Source organism: Mizuhopecten yessoensis, unplaced genomic scaffold, assembly GCF_002113885.1.
Source record: "Mizuhopecten yessoensis strain PY_sf001 unplaced genomic scaffold, ASM211388v2 scaffold10867, whole genome shotgun sequence".
Taxonomy (NCBI): domain Eukaryota; kingdom Metazoa; phylum Mollusca; class Bivalvia; order Pectinida; family Pectinidae; genus Mizuhopecten; species Mizuhopecten yessoensis.
In genome coordinates, this window is record NW_018408761.1 from 2,593,245 (window position 1) to 2,599,687 (window position 6,443).

Here is a 6,443-nt window from a genome sequence, read left to right on the forward strand (position 1 = left end):
TATGTTATGGGTGAAGTCGTATGACCACTTCCTTTATGTTATGTGTTTATGTTATGTGTGAAGTCGTATGACCACTTCCTTTATTTTATGTGTGAAGTCGTATGAGCACTTCCTTATGTTATGTGTAAGGTCGTATGACCACTTCCTTTATGTACTGTGTGTAGTCATATCTCCACTTCCTTATGTTATGTGTGAAGTCGTATGACCACTTCCTTTATGCTATGTGTGAAGTCGTATGACCACTTCCTTTATTTTATGTGTGAAGTCGTATGAGCACTTCCTTATGTTATGTGTAAGGTCGCATGACCACTTCCTTTATGTTATGTTTGTAGTCATATCTCCACTTCCTTATGATATGTGTGAAGTCGTATGACCACTTCCTTTATGTTATGGGTGAAGTCGTATGACCGCTATGTGTGAAGTCGTATGACCACTTCCTTTATTTTATGTGTGAAGTCGTATGAGCACTTCCTTATGTTATGTGTAAGGTCGTATCACCACTTCCTTTATGTTATGTTTGTAGTCATATCTCCACTTCCTTATGTTATGTGTGAAGTCGTATGACCACTTCCTTTATGCTATGTGTGAAGTCGTATGACCACTTCCTTTATGCTATGTGTGAAGTCGTATGACCATTTCCTTTATGCTATGTGTGAAGTCGTATGACCACTTCCTTTATTTTATGTGTGAAGTCGTATGAGCACTTCCTTATGTTATGTGTAAGGTCGTATCACCACTTCCTTTATGTTATGTTTGTAGTCATATCTCCACTTCCTTATGATATGTGTGAAGTCGTATGACCACTTCCTTTATGCTATGTGTGAAGTCGTATGACCATTTCCTTTATGCTATGTGTGAAGTCGTATGACCACTTCCTTTATGTATAGTGTGAAGTAGTATGACCACTTCCTTTATGTTATGTGTGAAGTCGTATGAGCACTTCCTTATGTTATGTGTAAGGTCGTATGACCACTTCCTTTATGTTATGTTTGTAGTCATATCTCCACTTCCTTATGTTATGTGTGAAGTCGTATGACCACTTCCTTTATGTTATGTTTGTAGTCATATCTCCGCTTCCTTATGTTATGTGTGAAGTCGTATGACCACTTCCTTTATGTACTGTGTGTAGTCATATCTCCACTTCCTTTGTGTCATGTGTGAAGTCGTATGACCACTTCCTTTGTATCATGTGTGAAGTCGTATGACCACTTCCTTTATGTTATTTGTGTAGTCATATCTCCACTTCTTTGATGTTCTGTGTGTAGTTATATCTCCACTTCCTTTATGTACTGTGTGTAGTCATATCTCCACTTCCTTTATGTAATGTGTATACTTATATTGCCCTTCATTCGTATCTCCACTTCCTTTATGTACTGTGTGTAGTTATATCTCCACTTCCTTTATGTACTGTGTGTAGTCATATTTTCACTTCCGTTATGTACTGTGTGTAGTCATATCTCCACTTCCTTTATGTACTGTATGAAGTCGTATGACCATTTCCTTTATGTTATGTGTGTAGTCATATCTTTTGTATCTCCACTTCCTTTGTGTACTGTGTGTAGTCATATCTCCACTTCCTTTATGTAATGTGTATAGTTATATATCCACTTCCTTTATGTTATGTGTGAAGTTGTATAACCACTTCCTTTATGTACTGTGTGAAGTCGTATGACCACTTCCTTTATGTATAGTGTGAAGTAGTATGACCACTTCCTTTATATATAGTGTGAAGTCGTATGACCATTTCCTTTATGTTATGTGTGAAGTCGTATGACCACTTCCTTTATGTTATGTGTGAAGTCGTATGACCACTTCCTTTATGTACTGTGTGAAGTCATATGACCACTTCCTTTATGTATAGTGTGAAGTCGTATGACCACTTCCTTTATGTTATGTGTGAAGTCGTATGACCACTTCCTTTATGTTATGTGTGAAGTCGTATGACCACTTCCTTATGTTATGGGTGAAGTCGTATAACCACTTCCTTTATGCTATGTGTGAAGTCGTATGACCATTTCCTTTATGCTATGTGTGAAGTCGTATGACCATTTCCTTTATGTTATGTGTGAAGTCGTATGACCATTTCCTTTATGTTATGTGTGAAGTCGTATGACCACTTCCTTTATGTTATGTGTGAAGTCGTATGACCACTTCCTTATGTTATGGGTGAAGTCGTATAACCACTTCCTTTATGCTATGTGTGAAGTCGTATGACCATTTCCTTTATGCTATGTGTGAAGTCGTATGACCATTTCCTTTATGTTATGTGTGAAGTCGTATGACCATTTCCTTTATGTTATGTGTGAAGTCGTATGACCACTTCCTTTATGTTATGTGTGAAGTCGTATGACCACTTCCTTATGTTATGGGTGAAGTCGTATAACCACTTCCTTTATGCTATGTGTGAAGTCGTATGACCATTTCCTTTATGCTATGTGTGAAGTCGTATGACCATTTCCTTTATGTTATGTGTGAAGTCGTATGACCATTTCCTTTATGTTATGTGTGAAGTCGTATGACCACTTCCTTTATGTTATGTGTGAAGTCGTATGACCACTTCCTTATGTTATGGGTGAAGTCGTATAACCACTTCCTTTATGCTATGTGTGAAGTCGTATGACCATTTCCTTTATGCTATGTGTGAAGTCGTATGACCATTTCCTTTATGTTATGTGTGAAGTCGTATGACCATTTCCTTTATGTTATGTGTGAAGTCGTATGACCACTTCCTTTATGTTATGTGTGAAGTCGTATGACCACTTCCTTATGTTATGGGTGAAGTCGTATAACCACTTCCTTTATGCTATGTGTGAAGTCGTATGACCATTTCCTTTATGCTATGTGTGAAGTCGTATGACCATTTCCTTTATGTTATGTGTGAAGTCGTATGACCATTTCCTTTATGTTATGTGTGAAGTCGTATGACCACTTCCTTTATGTTATGTGTGAAGTCGTATGACCACTTCCTTATGTTATGGGTGAAGTCGTATAACCACTTCCTTTATGCTATGTGTGAAGTCGTATGACCATTTCCTTTATGCTATGTGTGAAGTCGTATGACCATTTCCTTTATGTTATGTGTGAAGTCGTATGACCATTTCCTTTATGTTATGTGTGAAGTCGTATGACCACTTCCTTTATGTTATGTGTGAAGTCGTATGACCACTTCCTTATGTTATGGGTGAAGTCGTATAACCACTTCCTTTATGCTATGTGTGAAGTCGTATGACCATTTCCTTTATGCTATGTGTGAAGTCGTATGACCATTTCCTTTATGTTATGTGTGAAGTCGTATGACCATTTCCTTTATGTTATGTGTGAAGTCGTATGACCACTTCCTTTATGTTATGTGTGAAGTCGTATGACCACTTCCTTATGTTATGGGTGAAGTCGTATAACCACTTCCTTTATGCTATGTGTGAAGTCGTATGACCATTTCCTTTATGCTATGTGTGAAGTCGTATGACCATTTCCTTTATGTTATGTGTGAAGTCGTATGACCATTTCCTTTATGTTATGTGTGAAGTCGTATGACCACTTCCTTTATGTTATGTGTGAAGTCGTATGACCACTTCCTTATGTTATGGGTGAAGTCGTATAACCACTTCCTTTATGCTATGTGTGAAGTCGTATGACCATTTCCTTTATGCTATGTGTGAAGTCGTATGACCATTTCCTTTATGTTATGTGTGAAGTCGTATGACCATTTCCTTTATGTTATGTGTGAAGTCGTATGACCACTTCCTTTATGTTATGTGTGAAGTCGTATGACCACTTCCTTATGTTATGGGTGAAGTCGTATAACCACTTCCTTTATGCTATGTGTGAAGTCGTATGACCATTTCCTTTATGCTATGTGTGAAGTCGTATGACCATTTCCTTTATGTTATGTGTGAAGTCGTATGACCATTTCCTTTATGTTATGTGTGAAGTCGTATGACCACTTCCTTTATGTTATGTGTGAAGTCGTATGACCACTTCCTTATGTTATGGGTGAAGTCGTATAACCACTTCCTTTATGCTATGTGTGAAGTCGTATGACCATTTCCTTTATGCTATGTGTGAAGTCGTATGACCATTTCCTTTATGTTATGTGTGAAGTCGTATGACCATTTCCTTTATGTTATGTGTGAAGTCGTATGACCACTTCCTTTATGTTATGTGTGAAGTCGTATGACCACTTCCTTATGTTATGGGTGAAGTCGTATAACCACTTCCTTTATGCTATGTGTGAAGTCGTATGACCATTTCCTTTATGCTATGTGTGAAGTCGTATGACCATTTCCTTTATGTTATGTGTGAAGTCGTATGACCATTTCCTTTATGTTATGTGTGAAGTCGTATGACCACTTCCTTTATGCTATGTGTGAAGTCGTATGACCACTTCCTTTATGTATAGTGTGAAGTCGTATGACCACTTCCTTTATGTTATGGGTGAAGTCGTATAACCACTTGCTTTATGCTATGTGTGAAGTCGTATGACCATTTCCTTTATGCTATGTGTGAAGTCGTATGACCATCTCCTTTATGTTATGTGTGAAGTCGTATGACCACTTCCTTTATGTATAGTGTGAAGTCGTATGACCACTTCCTTTATGTTATGTGTGTAGTCATATCTCCACTTCCTTTATGTACTGTGTGTAGTCATATCTCCACTTCCTTATGTTATGTGTGAAGTCGTATTACCACTTCCTTTATTTCATGTGTGAAGTCGTATGACCACTTCCTTTATGCTATGTGTGAAGTCGTATAAGCACTTCCTTTATGTTATGTGTGAATTCGTATGAGCACTTCCATTATGCTATGTGCGAAGTCGTATAAGCACTTCCTTTATGTTATTGTACTGTGTGTAGTCATATCTCCACTTCCTTATGTTATGTGTGAAGTCGTATAAGCACTTCCTTTATGTTATATGTGAAGTCGTATGACCAATTCCTTTATGTTATGTGTGAAGTCGTATGAGCACTTCCATTATGCTATGTGTGAAGTCGTATAAGCACTTCCTTTATGTTATTTGTGAAGTCGTATGAGCACTTCCCTTATGCTATGTGTGAAATCGTATGAGCACTTCCCTTATGCTATGTGTGAAATCGTATGAGCACTTCAATTATGCTATGTGTGAAGTCATATGACCATTTCCTTTATGCTGTGTGTGAAGTCGTATTACAACTTCCTTTATGTACTGTGTGAAGTCGTATAACCACTTGCTTTATGCTATGTGTGAAGTCATATGAGCACTTCCTTTACGCTATGTGTGAAGTCTTATGACCATTTCCTTTGCTATGTGTGAAGTCTTATGACAACTTCCTTTATGCTATGTGTGAAGACGTATGACCAATTCCTGTATGTTATTTGTGAAATCGTATGAGCACTTCATTTATGTTATATGTGAAGTCGTGTGACCATTTCCTTTATGCTGTGTGTGAAGTCGTATTACAACTTCCTTTATGTACTGTGTGTAGTCATATCGCCCCTTCCTTTATGTACTGTGTGAAGTCGTATAAGAACTTCCTTTATGTTATATGTGAAGTCATATGAGCACTTCCTTTTTGTTATATGTGAAGTCTTATGACCATTTCCTTTGCTATGTGTGAAGTAGTATAAGCACTTCCTTTATGTTATGTGTGAAGTCGTATGACCAATTCCTTTATGTTATGTGTGAAGTCGTAAGACCACTTCCTTTATGTTATATGTGAAGTCGTATGACCATTTCCTTTATGCTATGTGTGAAGTCGTATGAGCACTTCCTTTATGTAATATGTGAAGTCGTATGAGCACTTCCTTTATGTATAGTGTGAAGTCGTATGACCATTTCCTTTATGCTATGTGTGAAGTCGTATGACCATTTCCTTTATGCTATGTGTGAATGAAGTCGTATGACCATTTCCTTTATGCTATGTGTGAATGAAGTCGTATGACCATTTCCTTTATGCTATGTGTGAATGAAGTCGTATGACCATTTCCTTTATGCTATGTGTGAATGAAGTCGTATGACCATTTCCTTTATGCTATGTGTGAATGAAGTCGTATGACCATTTCCTTTATGCTATGTGTGAAGTCGTATGAGCACTTCCTTTATGTTATTTGTGAAGTCGTATGACCACTTCCTTTATGCTATGTGTGTAGCCATATCTCCACTTCCTTTCCTTTATGTAGCCCTCCACCACTGGGTCGCGGGATTTGGCGCTTCGTTGGGCAGTCACCAGATACTGGCCGTATGTCGGTATTTTCCGTCTTTTTTCACCATCAAACCTATCTTACGTCCTTAAATTGACCATAGCTAATGATAGAACGTAAAACAAAAACAAAGCAAACCATGTGCCGATAATTTGGTCTGTGACAACCTAATGCACCTGGTCCGACTTACATTTAACATTTGACTGTCTGTGATGTTACTGTTTATTACGACAACCGACTTATGACGATCATTTGGACAGTCTGTG